We start from the raw sequence: 17,803 nt of genomic DNA, 5'->3' as shown, positions 1-17,803 counted from the left end.
ACCGCCTTCATCACGCCATTTTGGAGCCTTCTGCTACCTGACCATGACGTTCGGCTTGAGAAACGTCGGCGCCATGTTTCAGCGTTGCATGCAGAAGTGTCTCCTCAAGCAACTCGGCAGAAATGCCCATGTCTATGTGGATGATGTGGTGGTGAAGACGGAGAAGCATGGCACACTGCTAGAAGACCTCAAGGAAAGTTTTGAGAACTTGCACCGATTCCAGATCAAGCTCAACCCAGAGAAATGTGTCTTTGGAGTACCAGCCGGCCAGCTTCTTGGCTTTCTGGTCTCAGAGCGCGGCATAGAGTGCAACCCGGTGAAGATCAAGGCCATTGAGAAGATGGAGGTGCCCACCCGACTGCTGGACGTGCAGAAATTCACTGGCTGCCTGGCATCAGTTAGTCGTTTCATCAGTTGGCTGGGAGAGAAGGCCCTTCACCTGTACCAGCTTATGAAGAAAACCACTTTTTTTGAGTGGAACGACAAGGCGGATGAAGCCTTTTCCCAGATCAAGAAGATGTTGGCAACGCCGCCTATCCTGGCAGCTCCGACTGAGAAGGATCCCATGCTCCTCTACATAGCTGCCACCAGTCGGGTTGTCAGCACGGTCATTGTGGTAGAGCGCAAAGAGGAGGGCAGAGCATTGCCGGTCCAGAGACAAGTAGATTACTTGAGTGAAGTATTGTCCGCCTCCAAGCAAAACTACCCACATTATCAGAAGATGTGCTATGGTGTGCACTTTGCCGCCAAGAAGCTGAAGCCTTACTTTCAAGAGCACCCAATAACCGTCGTCTACACGGCTCCGCTTGCTGAGATCATTGGAAGCCGGGCTGCTTCTGGCCGAGTGGCCAAGTGGGCTATTGATTTGGCCCCTTACACCATCTACTACCAGCCTCGCACCGCCATCAAGTCGGAAGTGTTGGCAGATTTCCTCGTCGACTGGGCCGAGACCCAGTACCTACCGCCAGCACAAGACTCCACCCATTGGTGGATGCATTTTGATGGTTCGAAGATGCGCACTAGTCTGGGAGTCGGCATCGTCCTCACCTCTCCCAAAGGCGATAAGCTCAAATATGTGTTGCAAGTCCATTTTGCCGCCTCCAACAACGTAGCAGAATATGAGGCACTCATACACGGACTCTGGCTTGCCAAGGAACTCAGCATTCGCTGGATCCTGTGCTATGGTGACTCTGACTTGGTGGTCCAGCAATCGTCAGCCGACTGGGACGCCAAGGACGCAAATATGGCAAGCTACCGCTTCCTTGTGCCACAATTCAGTGGATACTTTGACGGGTGCGAGTTCCTCCACGTGCCAAGAAATGATAATGAGCAAGCAGATGCCTTGGCACGGATTGGCTCCACCCGACAGGCGATACCAGCTGGCATCGCCTTGCAGCACCTCCTCAAGCCGTCTGTCAAGCCATCTCCAGAGTCCGACTCCATCTTCGTGCCGGTCCCTCCTGAAGCAGTCGGATCCAACTTGAGGGTACCAGAAGCCGGCGCGGGGACTTCGGCAGGCGGCCCAGGGACTGCAGCTGTCGCACCTAGCCCGGGAATTCCAGAGCCCAGCCCGGGGACTGCAGCAGTCAGCCCGGGGACTTCTTCAAGACAGCAGGTGGCAGCCGACTCCAATCTGCCGCCTCCCAGCCCAACCGCCCTCGTGCAAGTTACTATCATGGCAGTCTGAGAGATAGCAGCACCATCATGGGCTCAACCCATCCTCAAATTCCTGGTAAACAAAGAGCTGCCAGCCGACGAGACTGTGGCCCGACAAGTGCAACAGCGGGCGGTGGTGTACACCATAGTCAACAAAGAGCTGGTTTGGCGCAGTGTCACTGGTGTGTACCAGCGCTGTGTGGAGTCGGACCAGGGCCAAGCAATCCTCAGAGATATTCGCCAGGGTGAATGTGTCCACCACGTGGCCTCAAGAGCACTTCTTGCCAAAGCCTTTCGCCATGGTTTCTTCTGGTCGGCTGCTCTTGAAGAGGCCAAAGAGTTGGTCTAGAAGTGCCAAGGGTGCCAGAGATTCCGCCCCAAGCCTCATTTGCCAGCTTCTGCACTCAAGACTATTCCCATTTCTTGGCCCTTTGTTGTTTGGGGTTTGGATATGGTGGGGCCATTCAAGACAGCCCGCGGCGGCATGACTCATCTGCTTGTCGCTGTGGACAAGTTCACCAAGTGGATAGTGGCCAAGACAATCAAGAAACTGAATGGGCCGACTGCCATGACCTTCATCTCCGACATCACCACTCGATACGGCATACCGCATAGCATCATCACCGATAATGGCCCAAACTTATCCAAAGGAGCCTTGGCTCGTTTCTGTGCAACGCAGGGCATCCGACTGGACTTAGCGTCCATTGCCCACCCGCAGTCAAACGACCAGGTTGAGAGAGCAAACGGCCTCATCTTGTCCGGCATCAAGCCCCGACTGGTCGAGCCTCTTGAGCGTTGGGCCGGCTGCTGGCTCGATGACCTGCCGGCCATCCTTTGGAGCCTACGCACAACTTCGAACAAGTCGACTGGCTTCATGCCCTTCTTCCTCGTCTACGGTGCAGAAGCCGTCATCCCGACAGACATAGAGTTCGACTCCCCGCGAGTCACCATGTGCACCGAGGAGGATGCCAAGCAGGCCCGAGAAGATGGTGTCCACCTGCTGGAAGAGGGTCGGCTATTGGCGCTCAGCCGGTCCGCCATCTACTAGCAAAGTCTGCGTCAATACTACAACCGCAAGGTGAAGCCAAGATCCTTCCAAGAAGGAGACCTTGTGCTCCGGCTGATCCAGCGAACAGCCGGCCAGCACAAGCTCTCGGCGCCTTGGTAAGGCCCCTTCATCATCAGCAAGGTGTTGGGCAACGACTCCTACTATATGATCGACGCTCAGAAGCCCAGAGCACGCAAAAGAGATGATTCAGGTAAGGTGACGAAGAGGCCGTGGAATGCAAACCCCCTCCGGAGATTTTATAGTTGAAAGCAGTATGTATCACGCTACCTTTTGTATTATGTACAAAGACTCCGGGCCCCTCGAGACGAACTCCGGGACTGCGCTCCCCCTATCTATATGATAAGCATTATGCCCATATGTGTGCCTTGCTATTATTTCCGCCTGGCACCGGGTCGACCAGTCGGCCCGGAGGTTTGCCGCCATCTACTATATGCCGCCTCCTGCAGCTGGACAAGTAATCTGTTGGCACCTAAAACTTCTTCTGTCAGAAGCCACAGTTTGCAGAGCGACTGCATGGCGGGCAGAGGCGGCAAGACAGTGCCCACATGAAAAATGGTTAAGGAAAAAGCACATATAGCCGACGTCGGCACCATACCTGCCCGGCCAGCTGCCGAGCAGCCGGCCGGCCGGCCTCTACCTCACGTGCAAAAACCTCCAAACGGCTAAGTGCTTGCCCTCAAGCAAAAAAAGCTAAGTACTCAAACCAGCCGCAGTCCGCAGAGCGGCTGCTTGGCTGGCAAAGAGGGTAGCTAAGGGCGGGCGGCAAAGGAAAAAAGCAAGGAGTACACGCAAGGAAAGTTAGAGATCGGCAAATCAATGCATAAAGTTGTGATAGAATATTTACATAGATAAAGGCCCATCGGCCGACTGCAAAGTTTAATATACACCCCGCGGGTGGAATTGTGCAAATTTAACAAAGATTTCTAGATCAAGCAAGCAGGAAAAGGAAACGATAAACACCCGAGGGAGCAGTGGAGGATCCGGGATGGGCGCTAGTTGGTGCGATAGATGGCTCCGGCTGGACGTTGGGGTCGGCGGTGCTAGTTGGTGCAGCAGGCGGCTCCGGCTGGATGACGGAGTCAGCTGCGCCGGTTGGCGCAGCAGGCGGCTCCGGCTGGACGCTGGGGTCGGCGATGCCAGTTGGTGCAGCAGGCGTCTCCGGCTGGATGACGGAGTCAGCTGCGCCAGTTGGCGCGGCAGACGGCTCCGGCTGGGCGCTGGAGCTTGCGGTGCCAGTCGGAATGGCGGAGGGCAGGATGATGGAGTCGGTGGCATCTGTCGGAGGAACGGGCGGCTGGTCGGTCACCACCTGGCCGCCTCCAGCAGCAGTCGGCGCTTTAGAGTGCGGGTCATTGCTTGAGGCCCGGTCGGGGTGGGCTGATCATCCGCACCAGCCTCTGGCATTTCGACGTCGCTATCCTCCCCTTCCTCCTCCTCCTCCTCCTCCTCTCCCTCCTCCCATTCATCGCTGGAGTCGATGACTTCGGTCGAGTCCTCGCTGTCCTCCAGCTTCAGTCCGAGCCACTCCTACGGGGCTTCGGCGCCTTCCTCGACCACCTCCGGAACAAAGAAGCTCATGTCAGTGAAGTCGGCGATCACCGCCGCCCTGTTGATAAGCTCGGCCTCCACCACCGCCAGCTCCTCCTGCGCTTCCAGCCGGAACGTGGCCAACTAGGCTAGATCTAGCCTAGGATACCACGCCTTGACAAACTCAAGGGCCCGGCGCGCTCCCGCCCGGGCTGCAGAGCCCTTCAAGGCCTCCAGGCGGCCGGCCGCCACCTCCAGCCAGTCGGCAGTCCGGCTTGGAGTGCGCGGAGCCGGCAAGCCTGGCCAGAGGGCGGAAATCGCCTGGGCCCCGACGCGTTGAAGACGGCGCAGCACTTGATGAGCAGAACGAAGACGGGCCTGGATGCTGAGGATCTACTCATTGAGGGTCTGGGGGGCGTCAGCAGCAATCTGCGCGCCTTCCGCCCTCCGCTCCTCGCGCTGGGCCTCGATGACTTGGCTCGCGGTGACGGAGTGACCTGGGAAGAAATCTGCTCGGGCAGAAGGCAAGGAAAAATAAATTCAGAAACAAGCAGTCAGCTTTGAAGAGACTAGTAGCTCAGGACAATGAACAAGAAGAATAAAACTCACCATCGACCAAGTCCTCGATGCTGCTGAAGCAGGCGTCGTCTGCACCTCCTTGTCGGCCCAGGAGGCGCGCTCGGTTTCAAACTCGGCGAGGACATCGGCCTCCTTCGCCTTCGCCTCCCGTTGGGCCGTCTTGAGAGCCTCCGTCTGCTCGGCAAGCTTGGCGACCAGCCGGTCCCGCTCCTCGGTCAGCTTGCTGCACTCCGCCTCTTTGCCGCACAGAGCGGTGTTGGCTTCGCCCAGCTGCTGCTGCAAGGCGGCGTTGGCCTCTGAAAAAAGGGAAAGAAGAAAGAGCATCAGTCAAGAAGACAAAGATGGATGCAGTTGCCGGGGAGATCCAGCCCGACTGCTCAGCAGTCGGTCCGAATCTCGGGGACTATAGCTCACGGGTGCACCATCGTGCCCCCGCAGAGAAGAAGTAATTAACAAAGACAGAAACACTGAGGAGATTTGGCCCGACTGCTTAGCAGTCGGCCCGAACCTCGGGGACTACAGCCCGCGGGTGCGCCAGCGCGCCCCCGCGAAGAAAGGAAGTCGGAGCTTACTCCGGCTCTCGGACAGATGGGCGGTCTGCGTCTCCAGCTCCCGAACCCTGGAGTTGAAGGAGATAGCGTGAAGATTGTGGTAGTCCTGCAGAAGGGATACCAGACAAGTCAATATTTGATGCATACAAGTTAAAGTTCTGGACCGCCTGCTCAGCAGCCGGCCCGAAACTTGGGGACTACACCCAGTGGGTGCGCTACCGCGCCCCCATGAAGAAAATAAGAAGATCAAGGAAAAAAAGGAAAGCGAAGGAAACTTACGCGGATGGCTACCCGCGACTCTAGGAAGGCTTTGTTGCAGTGCTTGAGGGCTTCGGCTTCAGCCCAGAGCTTGGCCTAGATGTCAAGGGACGCCTGGTTCAGGGCGCCCGTCCTGCCCCCGTGTATCCAACCAGCACGCACGGCGCTGGTCACCTCGGTGTTGGGGACCGATGAGCTCATAGCACCGACCTCCTGCGGCCGCGGTGCTGAGGCCGCCTTCTCAAGGCGGCGGCGCGCGGGTGTGCGGACCTCATGAATTAGGTCCATGACCACCGCGTCCCCGACTGGTGGCACTGGCGGCGCAGCCGGCTGTTCGTCCTACGTCCCGCTAGCCTACGGCGGCGGCGGCACAATGACATCCGGCATGGCCACGTCGCCGCCCTCCCGCTCCCGGATCGGATGCTCGTTGCCGGCTCCCTCGATTGTCGCCTCAAACTCAGGCGGAGGTGCGCGTTGTTCAGGGGCGTCACGAGCAGCGGCTCTTGACGGCGTGCGGCTTCCGTGAGCCGCTCCTTCTCCGCGGCCTTGGCCTCTGCCTGCACCAGCTTCCTCTCCGCAGCTGCAGCGGCCCTCTACGCCTCTGCCTTCGCCAGACGGTCGGCTTCTTCCTCATGCGCCTCCCGCGCGTTCCACTCTGTCGCCTCCCGAAGCTCGGCAGCCGGGTCAATTCGCTATCTGGTGGAGGAGGTCGCCGCTGACTTGATGACCAAGGCGGCACTCGACTTCTCGAGAGTCAACGGGGCCCTGAAATAAGAAGAAAAGTCAGAAAAGCTTTTAGGCTGGATTGGCGAGAAGACGGAAAACATGAAAAGAATACTTATGCCGACACCATGACTGGCACCTTCGGCTGCCTCTGATACTTGGCCACCTTGGCCGCGGCTTCTTTCCGCCTGGTCGCCGCAGCCGGGTTCTTGGGCTTCTTCGGGGCGCTGCCCTGTTTGGCCCTGTTCGGCTGCCTCCGCTTACGTTTGTCGCCTCGGGCGGGCGGCCCAGTAGAGGGGCCTGCGTCGGTGTTGGCAGTGCTCCGTGCGGGGTGCGGCTCGTCTTCATCATCGTCATCATCGGGCCAAGTCTCCACGTTGCCGCCCTCCTCAGAGCCGTCTTCTCCGTCGCCGCCGCCTGTTGCGTCGTCCGCCAGGGCGACAGCCCCCAAGTCGGGGTCGTCCAAGTCGCTCACCGCCCTGTCCGGCAGGTAGTCACCACCCGGACCCACGATGGTGGTCGTCGCCTCAGACATATAAATCTGCACTCAGAAGGGAGTCGCATCACGACAAGAACAAAACTGAAAAAACAGATCAGAAGGAAGAGATGAAGAAACTTACGGCAGGCGGCGGATCATCGCGCGAGTACGGCCGCTTCCCGTACCGCCACTCTACCTCCGACACCTTGAGGTCGGAGATCTCTTTCACCATCTGCGCGACCTCAGCAGTCGGCATCTGCTTCACGCACAGCCAGCTAGGCTCACGGTGCCCGCTCATCCGAAAGATTGGATGAGGGCGGCCCTGGAGCGAGAGAACCCAACGCTTCACAAAGGCAATCAGGAGGTCGGACGCCACGAGGCCCTCCGACTCCTGGAGCACTCGGAGTCGGCCGATGGCGGCCACTGCATCCGGCGACACCGGCTTCGGTTTGTAGGCCCAGTTGGGCCGAGCCCCGGTGGGAGGGCCGGCCTCATAGGCCGACAGGTTGATGAAGTCGACTGCCGGGTCGACGCTCTCGACATAAAAGTAGGACTGCTGCCACATCTTCACAGACTATGCTAGCTTGATGACGGGGAAGGTGTTCCACTTCGCCGGCCGGCGCACGGCGACAAACCCGCCGCACTCGGCCGCCGTATCCTTGGTGGAGGTGCCGAGCTTCTCGTAGAAGAATGCTCCCCACAGCTCGAGTGTGGGAAGGATGCCAATGTAGCCCTCGCACGCCGTGACAAAGGCGGAGAGTAGGGTCACAACGTTGGGCGTAAGATGATGAGGTTGGAGGTTGTTGAAGTCGAGGAAGGAGCGGAGGAAGCCGCTAACCAGAAGGCCGAAGCCGCGGATGAAGTACGAGCGGAAGACGACCCGCTCGTTCCCCCTCGGCGCCGGCAAGATCTCTTCCTCCGGCGGCACCCGCGCCTTGACAAATGCCGCGTTGGGCATCCGGCGCGTGTCGCGGAGAAAGGAGATGTGATCCTCGATCACTGTCAACCCCTCCCAATCGCCGCCCTTCTCGCGCGCCATGGCTTCGGGCGGGCTGCGTGAGGAGGAGGGGTGCATCGACAACGAACGGCGGCACAGAGCAGCAGCGGCAGCTATGGGGGAGAGAGCAGAGGAAGAAGAGAGAGTGGGAGGGGGCGCGCAAGCTTTGCCGCACCCCTCCCTCCCCCCTACTTATAGCCCCTGGGCTACGAAGCCCAGGGGGCGGGGCGTGGGTCGTGGGATTAACTGCACCCACGACCCCACGACCCCCATTTACCACGCGCATTTACCACGCCTCGAGCGGTCGTGGGAATTGCAACCGCCCCCCTCGACACAGCAGATCCGCCCGGGTGCCGAGGCGCGGTAGTGGCGGGCCCGGCCCTCTGTCACGTCCCATCAGTGGCGTGGTGTGGTAGGCTAGCCGGGCTGGCGTGTCTGCGGCAGGCGGCGGCCCGGGAAGCTTGGCAGGCACGCCACCTGTTTTCCCGCCTTAAAGTTCAAAATCGACCAACAGCCCCGCCTAGACGAGGCCGGCTTCAGCCGTTGGCCAACCGCAAGGTGGATCAACGCTCTCCCGTAGCTTTGTGAGGGGGGGAAGCCGCTGAGACTTCTTGGCCCCTCGACCACAACACCTCACTGGCTTCGGGGACTACTGTCGGAGTAATGGGCCACGGGTAGGCTCACCCGAGTCCCTGGATTTATCAAGACTCTTCAACTCTTCAACTCGTACATTGTTTAATTTCCCTTCATGCTTACCGAAGGAGGATTGCTATGATGATTACTATGATGATTGCTATGATGATTGTTATGATCGCGTTGATTCTCTTGAAATATCCCCTTTTGATGATGCTTGCTATGCTTGTGGCCAAGATGCCAATATGAACTATTCTTATGGAGATGAACTTGTTATAGTTCCTTATGTTAAACATGACATTGTTGCTATTGCACCCACGCATGATAGTCCTATCATCTTTTTGAATTCTCCAAACTACACTATATCGGAGAAGTTTGTGCTTATTAAGGATTATATTGATGGGTTACCTTTTACCATTGCACATGATAATTTTGATAGATATAATATGCATGTTCTTGCTGCTCCTACTTGCAATTATTATGAGATAAGAACTATGTCTCCACCTCTTTATGTTTCCAATATGATAAAATTGCAATAAACTGCTTATACTATGCATTAGCCTTTACTTGGTGTGCATGAATTGTTCTTTTATGACATGCCGATGCATAGGAAGAGAGTTAGACTTCGGTGTTGCATGATATATGTTACTTTGTGCTCACTACTAAATTACAAATCATTGTTAATTAAAATTGGCTTTGATATACCTTGGGATCCGGGTGGATTCATTACTTGAGCACTATATGCCTAGCTTAATGGCTTTAAAGAAAGCGCTGCTGGGGAGACAACCCGGAAGTTTTAGAGAGTCATTTATTTCTGTTGAGTGCTTTTATATAGTCTAAAAACAAAAATAAAATAAAGAGGGGAACCCAAAACTTTTCAAAAAGGAAAGTGAAAGTGAGAGGGACAAGCATTGTTGAAGTGGGAGAGCTCCTTGAACTTTGTTCATGCTCCCGGAAACTTTGTGAATCTTGATTACAGAAACTTTTCATCAAAAATAATTATCACCTTGTACAATTCCATTGTATTATAAAAATAATGTGCCAATGTTTGCCTTTAGGATGTTTACAATGTTTGTTGGTTTGTACGGTGTAGGACATATACTTTGGCTGTAGTGCACGATTTTAGATTTTTTTGCTGGAACATCAAATGGTTCTGATTCTTTTTGCACTGTATTTATGTACAAATTGTTTATTTTTCCTAATTTTAGTAGAATTTTGGGGGTACCATAAGTATGTTGAGTGTTCAGACTACTACAGACTGTTCTGTTTTTGACAAATTCTGTTTTTGATGCACAGTTTGCTTGTTTTGATGAAACTATCAATTTCTATCAGTGGATTAAGCCATGGAAAAGCTATTTTACAATAGACGCAATGAAAAAACAAAATATGAATTGATTTGCAACAGTACTTATAGTAGTGATTTGCTTTATTATACTAACGGATTTTACCGAGTTTTCTATTGAAGTTTTGTGTGGATGAAGTGTTTGATCGAGGAGGTTCCGGTATGAGGAAAAGGAAGAGAGGCAAGAGCTCAAGCTTGGGGATACCCAAGGCACCCCAAGTAAATATTCAAGGAGACTCAAGCATCTAAGCTTGGGGACGCCCCAGAAGGCATCCCCTCTTTCTTCAACAAGTATCAGTATGTTTTCGGATTTGTTTCGTTCATGCGATATGTGCAAGTCTTGGAGCGTCTTTTGCATTTAGTTTTCACTTTTCTTTTATGCACCATGCTGGTATGAGATAGTCCTTAGATGATTTATAGAATGCTCATTGCACTTCACTTATATCTTTTGAGTATGGCTTTATAGAATGCTTCATGTGCTTCACTTATATCATTTGAAGTTTGGATTGCCTGTTTCTCTTCACATAGAAAACCGCCATTTGTAGAATGCTCTTTTGCTTCCCTTATATTTGTTAGAGTGTGGGCATATCTTTTGTAGAAAGAATTAAACTCTCTTGCTTCACTTGTATCAATTTAGAGAGATGACAGGAATTGGTCATTCACATGGTTAGTCAGAAAATCCTACATAAACTTGTAGATCACTGAATATGATATGTTTGATTCCTTGCAATAGTTTTGCGATATAGAGATGATAATATGTGGGAGGTACTAGTATATGGTTGTGTTTAGTAAGGATATTGGTGTTAAGGTTTGTGATTCCCGTAGCATGCACATATGGTAAAAGTTGTGTGACAAATTTGTTGCATGGGGTGCTCTTTTAATTGTCTTCCTTATGTGTGGAGGTCGGGATCGTGCGATGGTTAACTCCTACCAACCCTTCCCCTAGGAGCATGCGTAGTAGTACTTTGCTTCGAGGGCAAGTAGACTTTTGCAATACATATATGAGTTCTTTATGACTAATGTGAGTCCATGGATTATACGCACTCTTACCTTTCCGCAATTTACTAGCCTCTACGGTACCGTGCATTGCCCTTTCTCACCTCAGAGTTGGTGCAAACTTCGCCGGTGCGTCCAAACCCCGTGATATGATACGCTCTATCACACATAAGCCTCCTTATATCTTCCTCAAAACAGCCACCATACCTACCTATCATGGCATTTCCATAGCCATTCCAAGATATATTGCCATGCAACTTCCATCATCATCATATACATGACTTGAGCATTCATTATCATATTGCCTTGCATGATCGTAAGATAGCTAGCATGATGTTTTCATAGCTTGTCCATTTTTTTATGTCATTGCTATGCTAGATCATTGCACATCTGGGTACACCGCTGGAGGCATTCATATAGAGTCATATCTTTGTTCTAGATATCGAGTTGTAATATTGAGTTGTAAGTAAATAAAAGTGTGATGATCATCATTATTAGAGCATTGCCCCAGTGAGGAAAGGATGATGGAGACTATGATTCCCCCACAAGTCGGGATGAGACTTCGGACTTTATGAAAAATAAAGGGATAATTAGATTTATGCCCCTAGTTGTGTCCCACTCCTCTGTTTTACCCCTAATTCCCAAAAGTCACTGGTTCTGTCCAAGTCACTTTGCTCCTCTTATGCTTTTGCCCTTTGACCGTTTGACAGTCAGTTTGAAAACTTCATAACTAATTCATACTAAATCAGAAAAATACAAATAAGATACCAAAATGTTCAGAAAAACATCACCTATATGTCAGTGTCATTTGCATTCATGAAAAAAGTGTTGGAAAGTGCCCATCCGAGTTTTAGCTCTTATGCTACCACCATGAATAGTAAAATATAAAAAAGTTCAAAAAAATTCAAAAAAAATTTGGTGGCAAAGAATGACAAATGTTTTAAGTTCCTGCCAAGTTTCATCAGGGAATAACATTCGTGGGTGCCATGGCAAAAAAAACAATTAGCACTCCAAAATAGATTATTTTTTTGCCACGAGTTCCACGAATGGCGTTCCCTAATGAAACTTGGCAAACATTTAGAACATTTGTCGTTCTTTGACACCATATTTTTTTTGATGTTTTTTGAATTTTTTTGGAGTTTACTATTCATGGTGGTATCAAAAGAGCGAAAACTCGAATGTGCACTTTCCAACACTTTTTTCATGAATGCAAATGACACTGACATATAGCTGATGTTTTTCTGAACATTTTGGTATCTTATTTGCATTTTTCTGTTTTAGTATGAATTAGTTATGAATTTTCAAACTGGCGGTCAAACGGTCAAAGGGAAAAAGCATAAGAGGAGCAAAGTGACTTGGACAGAACTGGTGACTTTTGGGAATTAGGGGTAAAACAGACAACTGGGACACAACTAGGGGTATAAATCTAATTATCCCAAAAATAAAAGAGGCCAAAGAAGCCCAAATAAAAAAATAGGCCAAATAAGCCCACCAAAAAATAATAAAAATAATAAAAAAATATCCAAGGAGAGAAAAGGAGAGAAGGGGCAATGCTACTATCCTTTTACCACACTTGTGCTTCAAAGTAGCTCCATGTTCTTCATAGAGAGAGTCTCTTATGCTTTCACTTTCATATACTAGTGGGAATTTTTCATTATAGAACTTGGCTTGTAGATTCCGATGATGGGCTTCCTCAAATGCCCAAGGTCTTCATGAGCAAGCAAATTGGATGCACACCCACTTAGTTTCCAGTTTGAGCTTTCATTCACTTATAGCTCTTAGTGCATCCGTTGCATGGCAATCCCTACTCCCACGTTGACATCAATTGATGGGCATCTCCATAGCCCTGTTGATTAGCCGCGGCGATGTGAGACTTTCTCCCTTTTTGTCTTCTCCACATAAACCTCCGCCATCATATTCTATTCCACCTATAGTGCTATATCCATGGCTTGTGCTCATGTATTCCATGAAGGTTGAAAAAGCTGAAGCGCGTTAAAAAGTATGAACCAATTGTTTGGCTGAAACCGGGGTTGTGCATGATAGGGGTATTTTGTGCGATGAAAATGAAGCATGGCCTAACTCTATGATTTTGTAGGGATAGCGTTCTTTAGCATTGATATTTTGAAAGACATGATTGTTTGTTGGGATGCCCTAAGTATTATTGTTTTATGTCAAATGATAGACTATTGCTTTGAATCACTCGTGTCTTAATATTCATGCCATGATTAGACTTATGATCAAGATTATGCTAGGTAGCATTCCACATCAAAAATTATCTTTTTATCATTTACCTGCTCGAGGACGAGTAGGAATTAAGCTTGGGGATGATGATACGTCTCCGTTGTATCTATAATTTTTTATTGTTCCAGGTCAATATTATTCAAGTTTCATATACTTTTGGCAACTTTTTATATTATTTTTGGGACTAACATATTGATCCAGTGCCCAGTGCCAGTTCCTGTTTGTTGCATGTTTTATGTTTCGCATAAACCCAATATCAAACGGAGTCTAAACGGGATAAAAACGGACGGAGAATTATTTTGGAATATTTGTGATTTTTAGGAAGAAGAATCAATGCGAGATGGTGCCTGAGGGGCCCATGAGACAGGGGGCATGCCCCAGGGGGGCAGGCGCGCCCTGGACCCTCGTGGGCACCCCGTAAGGTGGTTGACACTCTTCTTTTGCCGCAAGAAAGCTAATTTTATGAGAAAAATCTGGGCGAAAGATTCACCCCAATCGGAGTTACGGATCTCCGGATATAAAAGGAACGTTGAGAGGGCAGAATCTGGGAACACAGAAACAGAGAGAGACAGAGAGACAGATCCAATCTCGGAGGGGCTCTCGTCCCTCCCATGCAATGGGAGCCAAGGACCAGAGGGGAAACCCTTCTCCCATCTAGGGAGAAGGTCAAGGAAGAAGAAGAAGAAGAAGGGGGGCTCTCTCCCCCTTGCTTCCGGTGGCGCTGGAACGCCGCCGGGGGCCATCATCATCACCGTGATCTTCACCAACACCTTCATCATCTTCACCAACATCTCCATCACCTTCCCACATCTATATTCAGCGGTTCACTCTCCTACAACCCGCTGTACCCTCTATTTGAGCATGGTGCTTTATGCTTCATATTATTATCCAATGATGTGTTGCCATCCTATGATGTCTGAGTAGATTCCCCTTGTCCTACCGGTGATTGATGAATTGCTATCATTGGTTTAATTTTCTAGTGGTTATGTTGCTGTCCTATTGTGCCCTCCGTGTCACGCAAGCATGAGGGATTCCCGCTGTAGGTTGTTGCAATACGTTCATGATTCGCTTATAGTGGGTTGCTAGAGTGACAGAAGCTTAAACCCGAGTAAGGGGATTGTTGCGTATGGGATAAAGGGGACTTGATATGTTAATACTATGGTTGGGTTTTACCTTAATGATCTTTAGTAGTTGCGGATGCTTGCTAGAGTTCCAATCATAAGTGCATATGATCCAAGAAGAGAAAGTATGTTAGCTTATGCCTCTCCCACATAAAACTTGCTATCGGTCTAGTAACATAGTCAATTGCTTAGGGACACTTTCACAACTCCTACCACCACTTTTCCACACTCGCTATATTTAATTTATTGCTTCTTTATCTAAACAGCCCCTAGATTTTATTTACATGCCCTTTATTATCTTGCAAACCTATCCTTTCACACCTACAAAGTACTTCTAGTTTCATACTTGTTCTAGGTAAAGCAAACACTAAGTGTGCATAGAGTCGTATCAGTGGCAGATAGGACTTGAGAGAATATTTATTCTACCTTTAGCTCCTTGCTGGGATCGACACTCTTACTTATTGAAAGAGGCTACAATTATCCCCTATACTTGTGGGTTATCAATGAGTGCTTCTTCCTATTTGCTGTCAGTGTTGTTGAGATATGAGTTGGTGCAGCATTGGGATCGGTCGGGTGAATATGAATCGGCTTCTATTCTCCTGACGATTGAAATGCAGAATTTGTGGCAGGCTTCTTGGCCCGTAAAAAATCACTCGGATCTGTATTTTTCTGATACTCTTGTAATTCAACTACTACCATTTGTGCATCAGTGATTTTGGAACCCTTCTAGAAGCATTCCTCTGCCTTCTGCTGATTGCCAGTGACTGTGATCACACCCCTGGGGCCAGGCATCTTTAGCTTGAGGTACATGTAACATGGTCGAGCGATAAAACGCGCATAGGCAGGCCTACCCGGAATAGCATGATAAGCACTCTGGAAATCCACTACTTCAAATGTCAACTTTTCCTTACGGTAATTCTTGGAATCACCAAAAACCACGTCAAGGGCGATCTAGCTGAGTGATTCGGCTTTCTTTCCAGGGATAACGCCATGAAAACTCATATTGCTTTCACTAAGCTTGGACATCAGAATGCCCATCCCTTTCAAGGTTTCAGCATAAAGGATATTCAGACCGCTACCACCATCCATTAGCACTTTGGTCAGTCGAGTGCCTTCAACCACTGGGTCGACCACCAACACTTGCCTCCCGGGAGTGGCTATACGCGCCGGGTGATCAGAGTGGTCGAATGTGATGGCTGTTTGTGACCATTTCAGGTATGTGGTCATCGTCGTCGGAGCAACCATATTTACTTCTTTGTTGATAACTTTCAATCGACTTTTGCTCTTAACATCAGCAAAAATCACCAGGGTGGAATTGACCTTAGGATAACAATCGTCCTCCTCTTCGTCCTCGTCCTTGTCCGACTCTTTTCCCTTTTCACTGGGTTCTCTCTCGGAATTGCTGGATCAGGAGTCGACATTGCCCAGTGGTGTGTTTAGGATAAATCAGATGGCCCTCTTCATCCTTCTTCGTATGAATGTGACATGGTAAATCCAACACATCATTTCCCGCTTGATCTTTTACCTTCTTAGGGGTCCAGGGCCCCTTAGGTTTTCCCTTAAACTTTCCTTGAACTACTGCCGCAATTTCGCCAGGCGCTGTAGGTTCAGCTTTACGTGTATGTTTCCGGTTGGAATTGCCTCCACCGGCGTCATGGCCGACTGGTTTACCCTTTCCACTGCAGAGTCGATCCTCTTCTTCCCCGTTAGTGTACCGGGTGGCTATTTCCATATTCCGAGTTAGGGACATATCTCCAGTACGACCGAACTTCAGGACCAGCTCTCGATACTTAACGCATTCCTTGAAGGCACACACTGCTTGGTGCTCAGATACATTTTCCACTGTGTGATGCAAAGTGGTCCACCTCTGAATGTAATCCCTTAGAGTCTCACTCGGTTTCTGCACGCAATGTTGCAATTATGTTAACCCTGCTGGCCGCTTGCAAGTACCCTCAAAAGTTCTGACAAATACTCGGGCAAGCTCCTCCCAACTGAATATACTACCCGGGGCTAACTGAGTCAACCACGCTCTGGCTGGCCCCTCCAACATCAGACGAAGATGCTTCATGGCCACTTCATCATTGCCTCCACCAATCTGCACAGCCACTCGCTAATCCTCAAGCCAAGTTTCAGGCTTGGACTCTCCAGTGAACTTGCTGACTCCAGTCGCCAACCTGAAGTTGGGAGGAATCACTGCAGCCCTAATGGCTCTGCTGAAACATACTGGACCCAAAACATGAACTCTTCTGCCAGTCGGGCGATCCCTGTCAAGGTCTTCCATGTGCGCTCTGTTCCGGTCGACTAGACCTTGAACGAGAATAGATCTTGCATCAAAGCCTGACTCTCTTGGGTCGACCGATACTCTGCGCTCGCCATCGTGAAGGCGTCTGTCATCGTATTGCCGAGGCACATATGACCCACTCCCCAGAGGAGGTGTGGGCAGTCAACAACGGTTGTCACGGCCGAGTCGGTGATCATATTGCCCACGGTTCCTGTACTGATCCTGCTGATGCTCACGACCTTCACGCCACAGGGGCGATCTTGGGCAGTGGGCCGACTGAACAGTATCCGCCACCACGGACCTACTATAAATCCTATTCCGCGACTGAGACACCGATGTGTTCTTTTCTCCTGCTACCTAGAGTAAGGCCTGGATCTGCATCAAACCTCTGCCAGCCTCCGACTGGAAAGGCTGAATCGACTCTGCTATACGGGCCGCAGCTGTGAGATTTTGAACCAGAGTGCGGTATTGATGACCCGCAAGTATACGGGATAGCTCTAGCCTCTTTTGATAAGTAAGAGTGTTGAACCCAACAAGGAGCTAAAGGTAGAACAAATATTCTCTCAAGTCCTATCTACCACTGATACGACTCTACGCATGCTTAATGTTCGCTTTACCTAGAACAAGTATGAAACTAGAGGTACTTTGTAGGTGTTGTTGGATAGGTTTGCAAGATAATAAAGAGCACGTAAATAAAAAGTAGGGGCTGTTTACATAAAGAAGCAATTATGTAAATATAGCGAGTGTGGAAAAGTGGTGGTAGGAGTTGCGGAATTGTCCCTAAGCAATTGACTACTTTACTAGACCGATAGCAAGTTTTATGTGGGAGAGGCCACTACTAGCATGTCATCCCTGACTTGGAACTCTATGCACTTATGATTTAACTACTAGCAAGCATCCGCAACTACTAACGTTCATTAAGGTAAAACCCAACCATAGCATTAAGATATATTGGTCCCCCTTCAATCCCGTATGCATCAATTTCTATGCTAGGTTGAAGCTTCTATCACTCTTGCCCTCCAATACATAATCATATCAACATACAACTAACCCTATGGTGTGATCCACGTGCGCGCTCATGTGATGGGCACCAAAGGACAGCAACATAACCAAAATAAAATTAAATCAATCATAGCAATTCATCAACCACCAATAGGACAACGAAAATCTACTCAAACATCATAGGATGGCAACACCATTGGATAATAATATGAAGCATAAAGCACCATGTTCAAGTAGAGGGTCCAGTGGGTTGTGGGAGAGTGGACCACTGAATATAGATGGGGGAAGGTGATGGAGATGTTGGTGAAGATGATGGAGGTGTTGGTGAAGATTGCAGTGATGATGATGG

This window comes from Triticum dicoccoides, chromosome 3B (assembly GCF_002162155.2).
Source record: "Triticum dicoccoides isolate Atlit2015 ecotype Zavitan chromosome 3B, WEW_v2.0, whole genome shotgun sequence".
Taxonomy (NCBI): Eukaryota; Viridiplantae; Streptophyta; class Magnoliopsida; order Poales; family Poaceae; genus Triticum; species Triticum dicoccoides.
The sequence above is the reverse complement of the archived record's forward strand: the minus strand, read 5'-3'. Positions refer to the sequence as shown.